This window comes from Helianthus annuus, chromosome 4, assembly GCF_002127325.2.
Source record: "Helianthus annuus cultivar XRQ/B chromosome 4, HanXRQr2.0-SUNRISE, whole genome shotgun sequence".
NCBI classification, from domain to species: Eukaryota; Viridiplantae; Streptophyta; class Magnoliopsida; order Asterales; family Asteraceae; genus Helianthus; species Helianthus annuus.
In genome coordinates, this window is record NC_035436.2 from 69,950,207 (window position 1) to 69,974,719 (window position 24,513).

The window sequence follows — 24,513 nt, forward strand, 5'->3', positions numbered from 1 at the left end:
TTTGCACAACAAATATAGTTGTTTTTGCTCGACGGATTATTGTCTTAAGTAAAATTGTTTCCAAATAAAAGATTTGGTTAACAATGAAATATTACCAACAACATATTTATCTAAAACACATTGACATCAAGTATAGTTGTTCAGGACAAACTGTCACACCCTGGCTTTTGCGGAAGCGTGGGTTTATTTGGTGTGACTTATTAATACCATAACAATTATCATAACAATGCTATATGAAAAGAAAACACATGATGTTCATCCATTCATAAAGTTTTTAAAATTACCACGACAACATTGTTTTAAAAAGTCGACACATAAGACTTATTACAACCACGACATAAATTAAAAACATGTTCATACGATACAACAAAAGACTTGACTAAAAACACGGTTTAAGACTTGTAACCCGTCCAGGCAAGGGTCACACTCCCTAAACCCGGATGACATCATTATTCCTTACGCAGCTTGACGTGATTGCATACCTTGCCAGATCCACTAATTTCCTGAAATACATGTAGTTTGAAAAATCAACAAAAGTTGAGCGAGTTCATGTAAAAGTGAGTGTATATAAACCTTTCATGTATGAATAAAAGTCCTTGGTATGTAGCAATAAGGAAAAAGAGATCACCAATGGGTTGCAAAGCCACTGGTATGTATGAGAAAGTGCAGGGAAACTCAAACCTAGCAAATTTGTTACCGAGCTTCGGCTGGAAGACACAGTCACCTCTATGGGCCGCCCCGGCCTCACGGGTGTGGGCTCGCTACACCCAAATAGATCTATCACTCTTGTGTCCCTCGGTCCTAAGAACGAGGATTAATGGCCTCAAGTGTTGAACCCACCCCTCACATGATCTAGTAGTATAAACCCTCCCTACGCTAACCATACCATGTAATAAATGTTTGTAATAATTGTCGCATGTATTTCACAACTGAAGTATAAAACTGAAAACAGTAAAGAGAAAAGGGGGACATGAACTCACAGAAGTGCGTATCCTGAAACGTCAATCTCAAACTCGATCCGCTGCGTGACGACCTACACGTACTAATGCCTATTAGATGGATGGCCGTGCCTTGGCTTAGGGTTTAACGTTCTTGGAAAAATAGTTAGGCAACTATTTTGTATTCACACTTCTTAATTATTTTATAAGTGTATTTCCTTCCCAAGGATGGGGGTATTTATACATGTACGCTTTATAATTCCGAAAAATATATTTTAAGTCCCACTTAGAAAATATATTTTAACCACTTGTCTAAAACATTTTAATTCCAAAATATATATATATTTTCCCAAAAATATTATATTTTACCTCATACATTTTCCAAAATAATACTTTATCAAAATATACGTACGAGAGTATTTTCCGAAATATACATAAGTTACGTTTTAGCGTGTCGTAAAGCATCAATACTTGTGTAACTTAAATATTTATTTTGTGAGAGCGTTGGTATTATTTTGGAGTCGTAATTTCATGGTATTTTCAAGTTATATTATATTTACCCTAAAAATAATATATCTAGTGCACAAAATAACAAACAATCACACAAGCGTTTTATTATAAAATATATATATTCTAAATATATATTTATCACATTTTATTTATGAAATTCCACCTCCGGTACTTGGTAATTTTTGAAATAAAAATGATGGCGAAGTTTATTTAGAAAAAAATAAAGTCAAAAATATATATGTAAACTATTGTTAGAAAAATATTTCTAAGTGTTGAAATTCTAGAAAAATTTCGCCAGAGTTTCCTTTGTAAATGGAGGTATCCATGCTTACTAGCATATCATTTTCTTTTGTAAAATCATTCAATCAATCATCAATCTTGACAAAAATAAGCACAAATCATAAACTTATGAACTTGAAATATTTATAAAAGCGAGTAGTTACTTACTAGCAAGATTAGAGAGTCTTGTTACCTTTAAAAATGTGATTAGTGTCTTAAAAACTTTATTTTTAAAGGATTTGAACATTTACAACTTCTAGTCATGATTTCCAAAAATATTTCTTTGTGAAATTTCTTTTTACACAAGTGTTTCCACACTTGTTTACCCACTAAAAATGTGTTTAGTTCATACAAGATCCAAGTTTTAACAAAACTCATATTTTTCACTTGGTTCTTCCGAAAAACCACTCATAGATCTTTAGATCTACAAGGTTACAACTTATCTTGATCTTTATTTTTCAAGAAACATGTATGTAATCAAGTTTATAGCTTATGTGTGGATGATTTCATCATCCACAACATTTTTAACCTTCACATCTTGCTAGTTCATGTCTTTAAACATGATCTAGAAAGTCTATGTGATGAATCATAACATTTCATCTAACATACAATATACAATAAGCATAACAACACAAGATCAACATGAATTCATCACTACTTTAACTATTTTTCATCTCTAGTTAGTTTATACTTCAAGACTTTGATTATGTTCTTTAGAGTTCTTACATTTTCACCATTCTTTTTACTATTAACCACCAAGAATATGAACAAGATGAAGATCTAAAGCACTTACTACTAGCACAAGGCTAGGGGAGTTTCAAAGCGTAAAAGTGATGGATAAAAGATAACGAGAGCGGTCCTTGAGCTTCCGAACACACCAAGCTTAGTTGTAGGGTCTCTTGCACCTTTGTATATGTGTAGTTTGCTTGAAAGGGACTTGAATATGGTGGTATGGTGGTGGTGTGGGTTCGACCGGTCACAAGAGAAAGAGAGGAGAGTTGAGTGAGTTTGGTGAGTTGTGTAGTAAGAAGCTTAGGATCTTGTGGTTACTTGGTTGCTTATATAAACCAAGTTCACCATTATCCAACATGTAATATGTTTCATTGACCACTAGCATTCTAAATAAAATATTGAAAAGAATTCACCGGGGTGTGTCCCCATGTAACCGGTTCGAACAAGGGGGGGGGGGTATGGGGTTGGTTTTCAATGATCTAGTTACTAAGTCTAGTTAGGATTTTAAAGGTTAAGTTAGTATATTAAGGTGTGTTATGTAATATAAGTTGTGTTAGGGTGTTTGGGGACCCTAACTAGCTCAGAAAAGTAAAAACAATGTGTTTGGCAATATTTTTATGTTTCGGGTAAAGTCCGGTTGTTCGGTTGGATGTTGATCCGTTAAAGTGCTAAATTAGTCTTTAAAGTGTCTTTTATATTACTTTTAATGACACATTTAATTCCCAACACTTTGGAAAATATCTAGGACTACTTTGCCATGTTTTTGCACTTTACTAATATTGTTAAATGCTGAATTTTGGTTATTTAGTGCAGAATTCTGCATTTAAAGTATGTTTTAGGCACTTCCGGGCACTATAACTATCACCTAGGGACGCAGTTTTATGCTCCTCACCTCCCTACACTCCCTACTAGTGTAGTATTCTATTCCTGGCTCACACTGGCCTCAAAAACAATGTCTGTTTAGGTGCTGGCATTGTCAGCATGTTTTCTAGGTTATCCGCTCACTGTGCTAACGGTGCTTTGTGCATCAAGTTTGTCACTAATGTTTGTGTTTAATAAATAGAGTGACAGTATAAAATGTGATGCATGTGTATGTATGTATCAGAAAACAGAAAGCAGTTTAATCACAGTTGTAATCAAGCACAGTCATTAAGCACAAATTAAATATTAATTACTTGTACGGATACCTGTAAATGTGAGGGTTGTCACATTCTCCCCCAGTTAAGAAAATTGCGTCCCGGAATTTTAGGCTCTGCTTATAGTTGCAGGGGTCTTGGGAAATAAATGGGGGTACTTTTCTTTCATACGATCCTCACGTTCCCAAGTGAATTCTAGACCATGTCTTGCATTCCCTCGAACTTTGACGAGCTTGACACTACTCCTGCGTGTCTTGTTAATCTTCCAATCAGTAACCTCAACTGGTTCTTCAACAAAGTGGAGCGTGTCGTCGATATGAATCTCGTCAGCAGGAATGACTATTGTCTCTTGTGTTGGACTCTTTTTCAAGTTTGATACATGGAATGTATCATGAACACCATTAAGTTCAGCAGTTAAGTCCAACTTGTATGCTACAAGCCCAATCATTTCCAGGATTCTGAATGGGCCAATGTAACGCGGATTCAACTTTCCACGCTTTCCAAAGCGTGCCACACCGTTCCAGGGTGAAACCTTCAATAAAACGATATCTCCTACCTCAAACTCTAGAGGTTTCCATCTTCGGTCCGCATAACACATTTGTCGATCACGAGCCGCCTTGATGCGCTCTCGGATCTGTGCAATCTTGTCTGTTGTTTCCTGGACCAATTCCGGACCAACTAGTTGTCTATCACATGCGTCAGCCCAACAAATCGGTGATTGACATTTGTGTCCATAAAGAGCTTTGAACGGTGCGGCTTGAATGCTTGCATGATAACTGTTATTGTATGAAAATTCAACCAATGGTAGGTGAGTGTCCCAACTTCCACCTAAATCCATTACGCAAGCTCGCAGCATGTCTTCTAATGTCTGGATCGTTCGTTCACTCTGTCCATCCGTTTGCGGGTGAAATGCTGTACTTAGATTCAGGTGAGATCCGAACGCTTCTTGAAAGGATTGCCAAATCCTTGACACGAATCTTCCGTCTCTGTCAGAGATGATTGAGAGAGGCACTCCATGACGTGCAACGATCTCTCTCATGTATATCTCAACTAGTTTACTCATGTTGTCTTTTTCCCTGATTGGCAAGAAATGCGCAGATTTCGTTAGACGGTCTACTATTACCCAAATAGTATCGTGACATTTGGGCGTTCTTGGCAATTTCGTTATGAAATCCATTGAAATCTGTTCCTATTTCCATTTGGGTATTTCAGGTCGCTGTAGAAGACCTGAAGGCTTTTGGTATTCAACTTTCACTTTGGCGCACGTTAAACATTTGCTTATATAAATTGCAACATCGCCTTTCATCCTAGGCCACTAGTAGAAATCCTTAAGGTCTTGGTACATTTTATCCGCTCCTGGATGAATCGAGTACCGTGACTTGTGAGCTTCATCGAAAATGAACTTTCTCAATCCACCAAACAGAGGAACCCAAATCCGTTTCATGAAGCATAAAGTTCCTTCCTCGTTTGGTACAAACTGCTTCTCCATCCCACGGAGGTATTCATCCTCAATATTCCTTTCCTTGAGAGCTTCTCTCTGCGTGGCATGAATGCGCAATGAGAGGTCTGTCTGGACAATCATCTCCAAAGCCCTAACCCTTATGGGCTTGATCCTTTCTTTCCGACTTAGGGCATCGGCGACCATATTCGCCTTCCCTGGATGATACTTGATCTCGCAATCATAGTCGTTCAACAGCTCTACCCAGCATCTTTGTCTCATGTTTAGCTCCTTCTGGTCGAATATGTGCCGCAGACTATTATGATCAGTGAAGATTGTGCATCGCGTACCATACAAATAATGTCGCCAAATCATCAACGCAAATACCACCGCGCCTAATTCCAAGTCATGCGTGGTGTAATTTTTCTCATGAACCTTTAACTGACAAGAAGCATATGCTATGACTTTCTGGCTTTGCATCAACATGCATCCTAAACCTTGACGCGAGGCGTCACAATATACCACGAAATCATCCGTTCCTTCGGGTAGCGATAAGATTGGTGCATTGCAAAGCTTGTCCTTCAACAACTGAAACGCTTCTTCTTGTTTGTCTCCCCAATCGAACTTCTTGTCTTTCTGGGTAAGGGAAGTTAAAGGTTGAGCAATTTTTGAGAAATCCTCAATGAACCTTCGATAATAACCAGCCAAACCTAAGAATTGTTGAATTTCGGTTGGCGTCTTGGGAGTTTCCCAGTTCTTTATCGCTTCGATCTTTGTTGGATCCACATGGATTCCATCTCCATTAACCACATGTCCAAGAAATTGGACTTCGCGTAACCAGAACTCGCACTTCGAGAACTTGGCGTACAACTTCTCCTTTTTAAGTAGCTCTAAAATAGCTCTTAAATGTTGTTCGTGCTCATCCTTCGTCTTCGAGTAGATCAAAATGTCATCGATGAACACAATCACGAATTTGCCGAGGTACGGCTTGCAAACTCGGTTCATTAAATCCATAAAAACGGCTGGCGCGTTTGTTAATCCAAACGGCATTACCAAAAACTCGTAACGTCCATATCGAGTCCTAAAAGCAGTCTTAGGAATACTTTCCTCTTGAATTCTCAACTGGTGATATCCTGATCGCAAATCGATCTTTGAGTAGAAACTTGAACCTTGCAGTTGATCAAATAGGTCATCAATCCTTGGCAGAGGATATCTATTTTTGATAGTCAACTTGTTTAGTTCCCGGTAGTCGATACACATACGAAAACTACCATCCTTCTTCTTAACAAACAAAACTGGAGCTCCCCAAGGTGAGAAGCTTGGTCTGATGAATCCTTTGTCTAACAGCTCCTGGAGCTGCGTTGACAACTCCTGCATCTCCGAAGGTGCAAGTCGGTAGGGTGCCTTAGCCACAGGCGCGACGCCTGGAACTAAGTCAATGTGGAACTCGACTTGTCTTTGCGGCGGTAATCCTGGCAAGTCTTTTGGAAAGACCTCAGGACAATCCTTTACAACTGGAATGTCTTCGATCTTCGGCTCAACAGCTTTCAGACAGCTAATGATTCTCAAAGGCGTATCGCGCTTTTCTCCATGGACTACGATCGTTTCTCCATCTTCTATTGGGATGCGGATGGTCTTTTCGTGATACACAATCTCGGCTTTGTTGCTTGACAACCAATCCATCCCTACCACCACGTCGAAACTTCCCAACTCGACTAGTAGTAGATCCAAAGTGAACTCGCGTTCTCCCAGTTCAATTACGCATCCTCGGACAACTTCCTTCAACTAGCTTTCCATTAGCCAGTTCAATTGAGTACAGAATTTCTAACTTACTAGAAGTTAACCCAAGCATATTCTTAATTTCTAATGATAAAAGGCTATAATCGGCACCAGTATCAAACAGAACAGATGCAAAGCATTGATTTATAGGGAACGTACCAGTGACAACGTTTGGATGCTGGCGCCCTTCCCTTGCGCCAATGTTGAATACTCTTCCACGGGCTTGATTCAGTTTCGGGCATTCCCACTTAAAGTGCCCAACATCTCCACAATTAAAACATCCCGGTCCTCGACCATTACCATTTCCATTTCCAGCTTGAGTGTTGTTTTGGTTGCGATTTCCATTCCCAGCTTGATTCGCAACATTTCCACGGTTTCCATTTCCACCATTTCCTCCTTGTTGGCGGTTTCCATTTCCATTCCCATAACCTAGATTACCAATACGCCCAGCACCAGTTCCGGCCCAACACGTATCCTTCGTGTGGCCGTTCCTTCCACATGATTCACAAATACTCAATCTGCACTGACCAGAATGATGGCGCTGGCACGTGTCACACTTGGGCAGCATACCCATGTAACCCTTTTCTTTGTTTTCAACACCAGTTGCAGCCCTGGCCGGTGTGCTTGATTCACCCTTCTTGTTCACATTGCTTGTACCTTGCTTGAAGTTTAAAAATTTCCTTTTGTTTTCACCAGACGACTCCACATGAGTCTTTTTCTTCTTCTGCTCAGTAACTGAAAACTTGTTCAATCTAATGGCTTCCTCAGTAAGTGCCACACTGAGATCTATGTCTTCTGTGATGGTTGAAGGCTTGGATGTGGTAACCATACTCATGATCTGAGGTGCCAATCCCCAGATAAAGCGCTCAACACGTTTGAACTCGGGTGTGACCATGTACGGCACTACATGGGACAAATCATGAAATCTCTGAACATATTCTGCAATCTTAGGACCTTCCATTTTTAGGTGCCAGAACTCAGTCTCTAGCTTCTGAATTTCAGCACGTGAGCAGTACTTCCTTCTCATGAGCTCCTTCAGCTCATTCCATGATAACGCATAAGCAGCAGCTTCACCTAAAGTTTGCACTTGCAGATTCCACCACAATAGGGCTCCATCCAGAAACAGCCCTGAGATGTAGGTCACTTGTTGCTCGGGAGCACACTTGCTCATCCTAAGGACAGATTCTGTCTTTTCAGCCCACCTAACAAACGCAACAGCACCTCCTGTGCCGTCGAAATTCACAGGCTTGCAATCGAGAAATTGCTTGTAAGTGCACCTTGCATATATGTTAGAATTTACAAATGGTGTTAGCGAACGTGCTATAAATATCCAAATGTATCATAGTATATCTCAAACGACTTAACATTACCATTGGGTGGGTTGTCATTACCGTTGTTGTTTGAGACATTTCCACTCGTCTCTGCATGAGAGGCAGCATATTGTGCGATAGCTGCGGCAATGATCCCTTGGAGTTCCGCCTCAGTAGTGGGCATGCGCGGGTCACGTCTTGGAGGCATCTTCTAAAAGATAATCATGTCGGTCAGGTCATAGTAAGTAAATAATATGCGTACGTAATAACATTCACCAATCACATAACATCACATGTTATAAAATTAAAACAATTAATCCAACAACGCATATAATGAGAATACTACGATTGTGCTATCATAAAATCAAGACCACAATACAATGTTTACAAGTTTTATAACTGTATCGTACATCAAAAGTGACTAAGGGCCACATCGCCCTTGTCTGAACTATCTAGTCATCTACCACAACCAGAAACTAAATATCAAAAGTCATGACATCAAAATGCGGTCTTCAAGATGCTGTGTAGTCGGCACAATCGCGGTCTTCTCACCAAAAGCCTACCTGCATCGAACCAAAATGCCTATGCTGATGGCGGAGGAGGAGGAAAACGAGAGAAAAGCAAACGACGCATATGTAACCAGTCCTCCTCTAAGGCACGACAGACGCGCAGCAAATATGCAATATGCTGCTCAGATGTCAAGAAACGAACGTCTAAATCAGAGGAAAGTGGACGTGGAGTGTGCAGTGCTGCAAAGGGGGTCAGACAATGGCAAGGTGGTCATGGAGCTCTCTCCAACTCCTGAATACGACGTGTCAATGCATCCTGCTGCATCATCAAGGATGTAAGTATGTCCTCCGTAGTATACCCAACATGGTATGGGTGGTACAGATCAGACAATGGCATGATAGGGGGCATAGTCCATAGAAATGGCTCGCTCGATGGTATGAAAGATGGTGCAGTAGGTGGTGCAACATGAGGAAACTGAGATGTGAACGGTAAAGATGATGACAGCACGGGTGGAACAGAAACAAGCGGCTGCCTCGATGACCCCTCTCCAGGTCGAGGTGGCGGTATGTCCTGGAGGAACGTAATGGGAAGATCACTGCGATGAACATCAGTGGTGTGTGGGGGAAACAATGGAATATCAGTGGGTGCATAAACAGGTGCTACTGGGGGAGTGACATGTAGCATAAACGGTGGGTAATCGTCATCATCATCGATCCACCCGTTGCGGGTGTCGGCATAACGAGGATCTATGTGAGCAGCAAAAGGTGCACGGTCGACCAATGCCGGCACGGGATCAGGTAATGGTGCATCAACAACAGGATCATCCATCAAGGGTGGAGCAACGACGGGAAGGTCAGCGATGGGTATATCATCAACAAGGGGTGCAATGGCTGGTGCACCCATATCAGGTTGTGCATCGGCTGGGGCATCATTAAGAACAGGGTCATGGTCAACAACAGGCTCTGGGGCCATGACAGGCTCGGGGTCAACAAGATCCATATCAAAATCAGCTGGAATGTCAAACAAAGGATCAATAGGAGCTGCGGGCGCCTCTAAGGGCTGGTCCATGTGAATAAACTCGATCTCCTGGTCAGGATGGAAGTCAGGGGGAAAAGCTGGATCAAAATCATCATCGACCTCATGGTCAAACTCGAACTCGTGAGACCGACCGGGTGCAGCTGACATCGCCATGTCGGGGTCGGCGTCAGAAGAGTAATGCTGCACTCCCTGGTCGTGCAAAGACGCAGATTCCACAGACTCCAACGAATCTGGGACAGGTGAACCAACAGGAAGCTCCTCTACAGGTGCCTCGGCAATGGGAAGAATAACGTCAGCATCGATCGGGGCCCCGCCCTCATAGTCGTCCTCAGGCGGACCCTCCTCGAACAGATCAATGTCGTCATTAGATACGACATCGAATAGCGCATCCACCATGGGGAAAGCAGCAAGCGGAACGGGAGCAGGGATCACCGCAAGAGGTAAATCCCCAGCAGGAATGCCATCAGCAGGCTCAACTCCGATGTCTGGCAGCGCGAAGGCTGAAAATCATCGTCATCTGTACTTGTGGTGTCTGAGGTGTATACGTCTCCCTCTGATGGTATCTCGTCATCTGACACAACTGCCATGGGGTCTCCTGTGTCTGATACTCCTGTGTCTGAAGAAGAAACCATGGTGTCTGTAACACAATCACATATATCAACATGATATCAATTAAACATGTAAGTCATAATAAAGCAAACAAGTAATTCTCCTAGTCTCCTAGACTACCCTCCCAGCCTCTCAGACTGAACTTCCTAGCCCCTCAGACTAACTCCCTGGCCTCTAAGACCAACCTCCCAGTCTCTAAGACTAAACCTCCCCAATCTCCAAGATTGAACCCTTCAGTCTCTAAGACCGAACCTCCCCAGCCTCTAAGGCTGAACCTCCCTCAGTCTCTAAGACTGAACCATAAATTTTGAAGAAAAAGTGCATTTATGCTTTTTATTTGTAAAAATGTTTTGTGCACTGGATTTGGACGTTTTAGTGTATGCAATGTAAAAATGTTTTCGTGAGAGCCCTAATGATAATAGTCTAGACTCGAGAAAGAAACCTAGTTCGCTATGATCGATGCTCGGATACCAAGCTGTCACACCCTGGCTTCTGCGGAAGCGTGGGTTTATTTGGTGTGACTTCTTAATACCATAACAATTATCATAACAATGCTATATGAAAATAAAACACATAATGTTCATCCATTCATAAAGTTTTTAAAGTTACCACGACAACATTGTTTTAAAAAGTCGACACATAAGACTTATTACAACCACGACATAAATTAAAAACATGTTCATACGATACGACAAAAGACTTGATTAAAAACACGGTTTAAGACTTGTAACCCGTCCAGGCAAGGGTCACACTCCCTAAACCCGGATGACATCATTATTCCTTACGCAGATTGACGTGATTGCATACCTTGCCAGATCCACTAATTTCCTGAAATACATGTAGTTTGAAAAATCAACAAAAGTTGAGCGAGTTCATGTAAAAGTGAGTGTATATAAACCTTTCATGTATGAATAAAAGTCCTTGGTATGTAGCAATAAGGAAAAAGAGATCACCAATGGGTTGCAAAGCCATTGGTATGTGTGAGAAAGTGCAGGGAAACTCAAACCTAGCAAATTTGTTATCGGGCTTCGGCTGGAAGACACAGTCACCTCTGTGGGCCGCCCCGGCCTCACGGGTGTGGGCTCGCTACACCCAAATAGATCTATCACTCTTGTGTCCCTCGGTTCTAACAATGAGAATTAATGGCCTCAAGTGTTGTACCCACCCCTCACATGATCTAGTAGTATCAACCCTCCCTACGCTAACCATACCATGTAATAAATTTTTGTATTAATTGTCGCATGTATTTCACCCCCGAAGTATAAAACTGAAAACAGTAAAGTGAAAAGGGGGACATGAACTCACAGAAGTGTGTATCCTGAAACGTCAATCTCAAACTTGATTCGCTGTGTGACGACCTACACCTACTAATGCCTATTAGACGGATGGCCGTGCCTTGCCTTAGGGTTTAACGTTCTAGGAAAAATAGTTAGGCAACTATTTCGTATTCACACTTCTTAATTATTTTATAAGTGTATTTCCTTCCCAAGGATGGGGGTATTTATACATGTACGCTTTATAATTCCGAAAAATATATTTTAAGTCCCACTTTGAAAATATATTTTAATCACTTGTCTAAAACATTTTAATTCCAATATATATATATTTTCCCAAAGATATTATATTTTACCTTAAACATTTTCCAAAATAATACTTTATCAAAATATACGTACGAGAGTATTTTCCAAAATATACATAAGTTACGTTTTAGCGTGTCGTAAAGCATCAATACTTGTGTAACTTAAATATCTATTTTGTGAGAGCGTTGGTATTATTTTGGATTCGTAATTCATGGTATTTTCAAGTTATATTATTTTTACCCTAAAAATAATATATCTAGTGCACAGAATAACAAATAATCACACAAGCGTTTTATTATAAAATATATATATTCTAAATATATATTTATCACATTTTATTTACGAAATTCCACCTCCGGTACTTGGTAATTTTTGAAATAAAAATGATGGCGAAGTTTATTTAGAAAAAAAATAAAGTTAAAAATATATATGTAAACTCTTGTTAGAAAAATATTTCTAAGTGTTGAAATTCTAGAAAAATTTCGCCAGAGTTTCCTTTGTAAATGGAGGTGTCCATGCTTACTAGCATATCATTTTCTTTTGTAAAATCATTCAATCAATCATCAATCTTGACAAAAATAAGCACAAATCATAAACTTATGAACTTGAAATATTTATAAAAGCGAGTAGTTACTTACTAGCAAGATTAGAGAGTCTTGTTACCTTTAAAAATGTGATTAGTGTCTTAAAAACTTTATTTTTAAAGGATTTGAACATTTACAACTTCTAGTCCTGATTTCCAAAAATATTTCTTTGTGAAATTTCTTTTTACACAAGTGTTTCCACACTTGTTTACCCACTAAAAATGTGTTTAATTCATACAAGATCCAAGTTTTAACAAAACTCATATTTTTCACTTGGTTCTTCCGAAAAACCACTCATAGATCTTTAGATCTACAAGGTTACAACTTATCTTGATCTTTATATTTCAAGAAACATGTATGTAATCAAGTTCATAGCTTATGTGTGGATGATTTCATCATCCACAACATTTTTAACCTTCACATCTTGCTAGTTCATATCTTTAAACATGATCTAGCAAGTCTACGTGATGAATCATAACATTTCATCTAACATACAACATACAATAAGCATAACAACACAAGATCAACATGATTTCATCACTGCTTTAACCATTTTTCATCTCTAGTTAGTTTATACTTCAAGGCTTTGATTATGTTCTTTAGAGTTCTTACATTTTCACCATTCTTTTTACTATTAACCACCAAGAATATGAACAAGATGAAGATCTAAAGCACTTACTACTAGCACAAGGCTAGGGGAGTTTCAAAGCGTAAAAGTGATGGATAAAAGATAACGAGAGCGGTCCTTGAGCTTCCGAACACACCAAGCTTAGTTGTAGGGTCTCTTGCACCTTTGTATATGTGTAGTTTGCTTGAAAGTGACTTGAAGATGGTGGTATGGTGGTGGTGTGGGTTCGGACGATCACAAGAGAAAGAGAGGAGAGTTGAGTGAGTTTGGTGAGTTGTGAAGTAAGAAGCTTAGGATCTTGTGGTTACTTATATAAACAAGTTCACCATTATCCAACATGTAATATGTTTCATTAACCACTAGCATTCTAAATAAAATATTGAAAAGAATTCATGGGGGGGGGTGTCCCCATGTAACCGGTTCGCACAAGGGGGGGGGGGGTATGGGGTTGGTTTTCAATGATCTAGTTACTAAGTCTAGTTAGGATTTTAAAGGTTAAGTTAGTATATTAAGGTGAGTTATGTAATATAAGGTGTGTTAGGGTGTTCGGGGACCCTAACTAGCTCAGAAAAGTAAAAACAATGTGTTTGGCAATATTTTTATGCTTCGGGTAAAGTCCGGTTGTTCGGTTGGATGTTGATCCGTTAGAGTGCTAAATTAGTCTTTAAAGTGTCTTTTATATTACTTTTAGTGACACATTTAATTCCCAACACTTTGGAAAATATCTATGACTATTTTGCCATGTTTTTGCACTTTACTAATATTGTTAAATGCTGAATTTTGGTTATTTAGTGCATAATTCTGCATTTAAAGTATGTTTTAGGCACTTCTGGGCACTATAACTATCACCTAGGGACGCAGTTTTATGGTCCTCACCTCCCTACACTCCCTACTAGTGTATTATTCTATTCCTGGCTCACACTGGCCTCAAAAACAATGTCTGTTTAGGTGCTGGCATTGTCAACGTGTTTTCTGCTTTATCCGCTCACTGTGCTAACGGTGCTTTGTGCATCAAGTTTGTCACTAATATTTGTGTTTAATAAATAGAGTGAAAGTATAAAATGTGATGCATGTGTATGTATGTATCAGAAAACAGAAAGCAGTTTAATCACAGTTGTAATCAAGCACAGTCATTAAGCACAAATTAAATATTAATTACTTGTACGGATACCTGTATATGTGAGGGTTGTTACACAAACTTTGTTGCAGCTTGTTAATAGTGCGTGTTTGTCTAAAACATATTTATCTTATTAGCTAATATCAAGTAACATTACTGATGTCATCATCATCATCATCATACTCAGTAAATCCCACCAATAGCAAAGCTAAGGTAGGGTCTGAGAATGGTAAGATGTAGACAACCTTACCTCTACCCCATAGGAATAGAGATGCTGCTTCCAGTGAGACCCCCGACTCGATTGTAGTTTTGTATGAAGCCTTGGACCTAAGACACATAACACTCAAACAATCGGGACAGAGACTGATTGGTGCATGTACCCCCGTGTCTTTCAGCTATCAACGTCACCATATGATGCATGATTAACCATCCGCCGCTTTAATGTTATTTTCACGAAATAGTAAAATAACGTTAAAGTTAGTACCATTTCACTTTTGGCCCCCCGAGCGCCCACACATATATACATTATATGTGCATACCGCAATCGGGGCAAAAGTAACATTACTGATGTAGTAGGAATATATCCAGCCCTCTTAATCAATTTATTGATTTATTCTATCTTTGTATATATCATGTGTTCAAGCATCTGCAGAAAACCATCTCTTTTATATTCATTTCAGCAATATCAAGGAAAACTGAACACTGGCTAACAACATAACCATTAGGCCGAGCAGGTTTGAAACTAAGATTTTGACTTCTAGGATTTTTTCCACTCGTGCTCACCAGTGGGGTTAATCGGCATTTAATACAAAGCCAACAACCACCACGAAAGTCATCAAACAACGACAATGTCAGATATCATGCATCGAAGCGTCAAACACAATCCGAAAACCTGTACATTAAGCGGAAAAAAGGAAAACTACAAACCCATTCGGTTCATATTAAAAGATATTATCATTGTTGTCACAAAGCGAAATAGGCTCAGAATGATACATCATCATCGCTTGTACCAACAAAATACGGCTCAGTGCCACTACGGCTGCAACCGGAGTTACCACGCCAAGTAGCAAGCTAACATCATCGCTGGAAAACACTTCAAATCCATAATAAATCGACATACAGAGTCTATGCTTTTCACCACCAACATAAAAATGCATGGCATTTCATAACTACTGTCACAAAAAACTGCCTTTTCATCAAAACCTTCACAAAAGCCAATACACCACTGAAACTTCAAAGAAGCAAAAGCCAACAAAAAACTGACCACAAATTGACCAAATATCCTCTTAAAGTATAACAACTGACAACCATATCATTCAAAATTGCAGAAGCAAAAACTACAAACATATTGATTTGAAAAACACATCGAAACTATATAAATCGACTCAGATCGGAAAAGATCACAATCGTTGTTGAACCCGATCAGTGTCGCTACAGCAAGCCAACATTAATGTCGGGTTTAAAATCGTCGCAGCTAAGACGGACTAAATCCACTGGTGGTGACCCTCCGGTCACCGCTAATATCTCTTCTTTAAAAGAGGTCTCAAGAAGCAATGACTACCCAAATATGTCAATCAAAACATACCAAGAACAAAAACACTGTTCATGTCCCAATCATCGAGAGAGATAAGAGAGATTTATAGAGAGAGAAAGAGTGGTGGTCGTACGGGGGTTAAAACCCCCACAAAAGAGAAACCATGATGGTTATCGAGATGGAGGCGAGATGGTGGTGACCCTCCGGAAACCGCCCCTCACCCTCATTGTGACAACTCTCACCAAAACAGGTATCCGTACAAATTAATTAATATTTAATTAATGCTTAATTACTGTGCTTGCTTACAAATGTGGTTAAACTGCTTCTTGATTTCTGATACATACGTATTCATGCATCATACTTTATTACTGTCACTTCATTTATTACACAAAAAACTACAGTGACAATCTTGATGCACAAAAGCACAGTTAGCACAATGAACGGATAACCCAGTAAACATGCTGACATAGCCAACACTAGACAGACACTGTCTCTAAGGCCAGAATGAGCCGGGAATAGATTACTACACTAGTAGGGAGTGTAGGGAGGTGAGGATTTTTAAACTGCGTCACTAGGTGATAGTTACAGTGACCGGATGTGCCTAAAACATGCTCTAAATACAAAATCCTGCACTTTATACAAAAAAATTCAGCATTTAACTTAACTAGTAAAGTGCAAAAACATGGGAAAATAATACTAGTCACTTTCAAAAGTGTCTGGAGTTGATTGTGTTACTAAAAACACTATAAAAGGCACTTTAACGCTTTACTTGACACTTTAATGGATCAATATCCAACCAAAGAACCGGACTTTAACCGGAACATAAAAATATTGTCAATGACATTGTTTCTACTTTTCTGAGCTAGTTAGGGTCCCCGAACACCCTAACACCCTTTGTATTACACTACACACATAATACTCTAATTAACACCACTGGAACTTAACTAGTTACTAACCATCCAATTGAAATCTAACCATATACCCCGCCCCCCCCCTAATCCGATCGGTCCCCCATGTGGTGACACACAACCCATTTCTTTGATTATTTTATTAACTTTGTCTAAAATCTAGTAAGCATATTGTTTGTTGAATAATACACCAAATTGGATTATATATTTTCTTAAGAGATAAGACTTTCATTCACTAAACACTTCACAAAAATTTTGCTCTCTCTCTCTCTCCCCCTCTTGCCTTGTCTTCAGCCGAGACCACCATCCATCATCCACCCATCATCAAGATTTGATCTAGCTATTCCACATACATACCAAGGTGCAAGGTGACATACGAGGAGACTCGGTGCTTTCGGACACTCAAGAACCTCTCTACATTGCTTTTATCCACCTTGTTTACGCCTTGATTCTTCCCTAGCCACGAGCTAGTAGTAAGTGCTTCTAGACACCCTCTTGATCTTGTTTAAAGTGGTTAATAAGAGATTTAACGGTTAAAACTCAAGAACATACAAGATCAAAACTAAAAGTCTTGAAAGAATGATGAACTAGTTGGTTAAAGAGAAACTAATGGTGTAAATCTTGTAAATCTTGACTAGTTGTGATTATTTTATGTTGTTAGTTGCTAGTGGTGGAACGGATCGTCATCTAACCATGCTAGATCATGTTCATAGCACATGAACTAGTAATATGTTAAGTGTAAAAGTTATAAGATGATGAACCTTTCCACACATGAACATGAACTTGTGTAAAAGTAATTTTTCTTGTAAAATAGAGTTCTAAACTAGTAGATCTAAAGATCTACAAGTGGTTTCGGAAAAACCAAGTGAAAAATATAAGTCTTGTTTAAAACCCGGATCTAACATAAACTAAAGGCATTTTAGTGAATAAACAAGTGTGTAAACACTTGTGTGACAAGGAAGTTTGACAAAGAGATATTTTCGTAAATTTTGAATAGAAGTTGTTAAACTACATATTCTTTAAAAATAAAGTTTTCAAGAAACTGATTTTACTTTTAAAGATGACGAGATCCACTAAATATGTTAAAAGGTTGCTACATATTTTTACAAAACTTACAAGTTCATGAGTTTGCGATTTATACTTATTTTTTACTAGTTTGAAGTTTGAATATTGTATGTTGATGATTGATAAGTTGTTGATTGAATTTTGAAAAGAAAATGATATGCTAGTAAGCGTGGCCACCTCCAGTTATAGAGGAAACTCTGGCGAAATTTTTCCAGAAAATAACACTTAGAAATATTTTGTGTCAAGTGGTTAAAAATATATTTTTAACTTGTTTTTCCAAACAAAATTTGCCATGATTTTTATTACAAAATAACCAAGTGTCGGAGGCGGATTTTCGTAAATAAAACTTGTTAAATACATATTTAGCATATACATTTCATAGTAAAACACTTGTGTGATTTTATGATTATTTTGTGAACTATATATATTATTTTTCGAGTAAAAATAATATAACTTGAAAACACTACGAAGTAACGACTCCAAAATAATACCAACGCCTTCACAAATAAATATCTAAGTCACACCGGTATTGTTACTACCACACGAACTTTAAAATGTAACTTATGTATTTTCGGAAAAATACTCTTAAATGTGTATTTTGATAAAAGTATTATTTTGGAAATTGTATGGAATAAAATATAATATTTTTAGGAAAAATATGTATATTTTGGGGATAGAATATTTTAGACAAATGAATTAAAATATATTTTATTAAGTGAGACTTCAAAATATATTTTTGGGAATTATAAAAACGCATATGTATTAATACCTCCATCCTTGGGAAGGAATATGTTTACAAAATAATTAAGAAGTGTAAATATGAAATAGTTGTCTAACTATTTCCCAAAAACATTAAACCTTAAGCCAAGGCACGACCGTCCGTCTAATAGAAGTTAGTACATGTAGGTCGTCACGCAGCAGGTTGATTGGGATTACTATTTCGAGACGCACTTCTGGGAGTTCATGTCCCCCTTTTCTCTTAACTGTTTTCAGTTTTTATACTTCGGGGGTGAAATACATGTTACTATGATTACGGATACTTTTATACATGGTATGGTTAGCGTAAGGAGGGTTACTACTTAGATCATGTGAGTGGGTAGGCGGAAACTAGAGGCCATTAATCCTCATTGTAGGACCAAGGGTCATTAGCGGTAGATCTATCTGGGTGTAGCGAGCCCAACTCCAGGCCCAACAGAATGGACCTCGGGGTGACTTTGAGCCTGACGCAAAAATCTGCTAGGTTTGAGTCTTCCTACTGCACTTCACACATATCATTGGCCTTGCAAACCAATGGTGATCTCATTTTTTTCCTTATTTGCTACATACCAGGGATTTTCATACTTACAAATGTATTACAAAGGTTTTACATACTCACTTTTACATGAACTCGCTCAACATTTTTGTTGATTTTTCAACTTACATGTATTTCAGGGAATTAGGGATCTGGCGTGGTATGCTATGTCTTCATGCTGCGTAAGAGGAGTGATGTCATCCAAGTTTAGGGTTGTGACTTTTACCTGGACGAGTCACAAGTCTTAAACGGTGTTTATTTTATGTTTGTAGTGGTGTCTTATGAACAATGTTTTTATTTTGTTGTGTTGTAAACTCGTTGCATGTGTCAACTCTTAAAACAATGTCGTGGTACTTTTATTTTTAAAACATGAATCAATGGATGATCATCATGGTTTTACTTTCATATAGCTTTGTTGTGATTAAGCTATGGTATTAAGAAGTCACACCAAATAAACCCACGCTTCCGCAAAGCCAGGGTGTGACAGCTTGGTATCAGAGCTTTGATCATAGCGAACTAGGATTCCTTCTCGAGTCTAGACTATGATCACTAGGGCTCTCATGAAAACATTTTTACATTGCATACATTACGTCCAGATCCCGGATACAAAACATTTTTACAAACAAAAAGTATGAACACTTTTTCAAAATTATGATTCAGTCTTATCGACTGGGAGGTTGGTCAGGGAGACCAGGGATTCAGTCTTATCGACTGGGAGGTTGGTCGGGGGGACCAGGGAGTCAGTCAGGGAGACTGAGGAGCCAATCTTTAAGATTGGGGAGGTTTTGGTCGGGGAGACCAGGGAATTAGTCTGAGAGACTAGGAGGTTCAGTCTGAGAGGCTGGGAGGGTAGCCTGAGAGACTAGGAGGTTTAGTCTGAGAGGCTGGGAGGTTAGTCTAGTGGGACTAGGAAGAAATGCTTGCTTGATTAATTGGTGACTAACATGTTTATTTGATTATATGATTGATTGTTTGTTTGTGCATATGTTTGTTTGTGTTACAGACATCATGCCTTCATCAGATACTGGAGAGTCAGACACTACAGATCCCATGGTTATTGTATCAGATGACATAGTTTCATCGGAGCACGAGGTTTACACTTCCGATACTACCAGCACAGACGATGACGACTTCCAGCCCTTTGCGCTACCTGATGTCGTAGCCGAGCCTGCTGATGGCCATCTCGCTGGGGATTTACCACTCGCGGTTATCCCTGCTCCTGTGCCCCTTGCTGCTTATCCGATTGTTGATATGCCCATCGATATTGTTTCTGACGACGACGTTGATTTGTTTGAGGAGGACCCACTTGAGGGTGACCTTGAGGGTGAGATCCCTATTGCTGCTGGTGATATCCTACTTCTTGCTGATGCTCCTGCAGAGGAGGCTCCCGTTCATTCACCTGTTCCAGACTCCTTTGAGTCTGTGGCGCCCGCACCTTCGCACACTCAGGGAGTGCAGCACCACTCACATGACGCCGACCCGGACATGGCGTCATCAGCTGCACCGGTTCCCGCCCATAGCTTTGAGTTTGATCATGATGTTGATGATGATTCAGATCCTGTTTTTCCACCTGGTTTTGATCCTGACCAGGATATCGAGTTTGTACACTTAGACCAACCCCTGGAGGATCCTGTAGCCCCTGTCGATCCCTTGTTTGCTGATCCAGCTGATTTTGACAAGGAGTTTGTTGATCCGAAGCCTGCTGTGGCCCCTGAGCCAGTCATTGCTCCTGACCCCGCATTAGAGCATGACCCTGTTCATGCCGATGCACCTGCTGATGCTCCTTTTGTTGATGATATACCTGTTGACGATCATCCTGTTGTTGCTCCACCATTGGTGGATGATCATGCTGTTGATGCTCATGTTGATGCTCCACTTTTGTTAGAGGATCCTGTTGTGGCACCACTTTCTGATCCAGTGCCGGTGATGTTCGACCGTGCACCTTTTGCGACCCATATTGATCCACGATACACTCACACCCACAATGGGTGGATAGATGATGATGATTTCCCACTTTTCGTGATACCAGTTACACCACCTGTAGCCCCCGTTTCAGCCCCTGTTTCGGCTCCCATTGATGTTCCTTTGCTTCCCACACACACCCCAGATGTTCACCGCACAGACTTACCTATCACGTTTCTTCAGGACATACCTCCACCACCTCCTGGAGAGGGTTCATCTCGTCAGCCTTTTGGTCATACACCTTTCGTGTCAGGAGGAGATCAGTTTGTACCCCAGATTTCTCATCCTACTGTTGTTCCCACTGTTGCACCGTTTACTGTACCATCCTTCACGCCATCTAGTGAGCCGTTCCTCTGGACTACGCCCCCCATTATGCCACCGTATGATCCGTATCACCCATACCATGTGGGGTATTCTACGGAGGATATTCTCACATCTTTCATGATACAGCAGGAGGCGCTGACCCGTCATGTACAGGAGCTGGAGAGAGCTCAACGACCACCGTGCCATTGCCAGACCCCACCTGCGATATCACACCCTCCGCGTCCACTCTCACCCGACTCTGCCGCTTGTTTTTGGACTCCTGAGCGGCAGATAGCATACTTGATGCGCTCTCACCACGCTATGGAGGAGGACTGGCTTCATATGCGACGTTTACTCTTTTCTCGTTTTCCCCCTCCTCCACCGCCATCAACTTAGGCCTTTTTGTACGACGCATGTAGACTTTTGATGAGAGGACCACGATTGTGCAGACTATACAGCCTTTTTGGAGACCGCATTTTGGATGATCATGATTTTTGATGTTTTGTATATTGGTTGTTGATGTCACTGATTTGATAGTTTGGACTAGGGTGATGTGGCCCATAGTCATTGATGATGTACGATACAGTTATGAACTTGTAAACCTTACATTGTGGTCTTGATTTATGACAACGCAATCGCAGTATTCTCATTATACGTGATGTTGGATTGATTGTGTATATTTTATAACATGTGATGTTATGTGTTTGGTTTATTTATAACATGTGATGTTATGTGTTGATGAATAGAATACGTATGATTCATTTACTTATTACGACCTAACCTACGTGAACACATCTTTTAGAAGATGCCGCCGAGACGTGGTCCACGCATGCCTACCAACGAGGCAGAACTCCAACAAATCATTGCTGCCGCCATTGCACAGTATGCAACCTCACAAGGAGGAACCAGCGGAAGCAATTCGAACAAAAACAGCAATAACAATCCACCTCATGGTAATGTTAAGTCGTTGAGACATACTGCGATACATTTGGATATTTATAGCACGCCCACTAGTACCATTTGTATATTCTAACGTATGTGCAGGGTGCACTTACAAGCAGTTCCTCGACTGCAAGCCCGTGAACTTCGACGGCACCGGAGGTGCTGTTGCTTTTGTAAGATGGGCTGAAAAGACCGAGTCTGTTCTTCTAATGAGCAAGTGCACTCCAGAACAACAAGTGACCTACATTTCTGGGCTATTTTTGGATGGAGCCTTATCCTGGTGGAATTTACAAGTGCAGACTCTTGGTGAAGCCGCTGCTTATGCGATGACATGGAATGAGTTGAAGGAGCTCATGCGAAGAAAGTACTGCTCACGTGCGGAGATTCAGAAGCTGGAAACGGAATTCTGGCACTTGAAAATGGAAGGTCCTAAGATTGCGGAGTATGTGCAGAGATTCCACGATTTGTCTCATGTGGTACCTTATATGGTTACACCGGAATTTAAGCGAATCGAGCGCTTTATTTGGGGTTTAGCACCTCAGATCATGAGTATGGTCACTACTTCCAAGCCCGCGACAATCACAGAGGCCATCGATCTGAGTGTGGCTCTTACTGAGGAAGCTATCCGCTTAAACAAGTTTTCAAATGCTGAGCAAAAGAAGAAGGAGACTCACGTAGAGTCTTCCGGGGATAATAAAAGGAAGTTCTCGAACTTCAAACAGGGTACAAGCAGTGTTGGCAAGAAAGGGGAATCAAGCACACCGGTCCAAGCTGCAACCGGTGCTGAGAAGAAAGGGAAAGGTTATATGGGTACACAACCCAAGTGTAACACCTGCCAGCGTCATCATTCTGGCCGGTGTGGGCCAAAAATATGTGAAGCTTGTGGGAAAGTTGGCCACTTGAAGGATACTTGCTAGGCTAGTGCTGGCCGGGGAGGCTAAGGAGGTTTTGGTAATAGGAACAATAACCGTGGTGGTAATGGAAATCGTTCACAAGGGAATAATGGAGGCAATGGAAATCGAGGGAACAATGCAAATCAAGCTGGTAATGTGAATCGAAATCAACACAACACTCAAGCTGGGAACGGAGGTGGTAATGGGCAAAGACTGGGTTGTTTTAACTGTGGTGACATTGGACACTTTAAGAGGGAATGCCCAGGATTGAACCAAACACGCGGAAGAGTGTTTAACATCGAGGCGAGGGAAGCGCGCCAGGATCCCAATGTTGTTACTGGTACGTTCCCTATAAACCAACTCTTTGCATCCGTTTTATTTGACACTGGTGCCGACTATAGCTTTGTATCGTTAGAATTTAAGAATATGCTTGGGTTAGCTGCTAGTAAGTTAGATATCCCGTACTCAATTGAACTGGCTAATGGAAAGCTAGTTGAAGCAAATGAAGTTGTCAGAGGTTGTGTAATCGAGTTGGGAGAACGTGAGTTTACTTTGGATCTTCTACCAGTCAAGTTGGGAAGCTTCGACATGGTAGTAGGGATGGATTGGTTATCGAGCAACAAGGCTGAGATTGGCTACCACGAAAAGATCATTCGCATTCCAACAGAAGATGGAGAAACGATCGTAGTTCATGGAGAAAAGCGCGATACACCTCTAAGAATCATCAGCTGTTTGAAATCTCGAAAGTGTTTACAAAAAGGATGTGCTGCCTTCTTGGCACACATCGTGGATAAGGAAGCTGCTGAGCCGAAAATCAAAGACATCCCAGTGGTGAAAGAATATCCTGAAGACCGCTTTTAGAACTCGTTATAGACATTACGAGTTTCTGGTAATGCCGTTTGGGTTGACAAACACGCCAGCTGTTTTTATGGATTTGATGAATAGAGTTTGTAAACCTTATCTTGACAAGTTCGTGACTGTGTTTATCGACGACATTCTAATTTACTCAAAGACGAAGGCTGAGCACGAACATCATTTAAGAGCTATTCTGGAGTTGCTGAAAAAGGAAAAGCTGTATGCCAAATTCTCGAAGTGCGAATTTTGGTTACGCGAAGTCCAATTTCTTGGACATGTGGTAAATGGAGATGGGATTCACGTGGACCCCACAAAGATCGAAGCGATAAAGAACTGGGAGACTCCAAAGACGCCAACCGAGATTTGGCAATTCTTAGGTTTGGCTGGGAACTATCGAAGGTTTATTGAGGATTTCTCAAAAATCGCACAACCATTGACATTCCTCACACAGAAGGATAAGAAATTTGATTGGGGAATCAAACAGGAAGAAGCGTTTCAGCTGCTAAAAGACAAGCTTTGCAATGTGCCGATCTTAGCGCTACCAGAAGGAACTGATGATTTTGTGGTATATT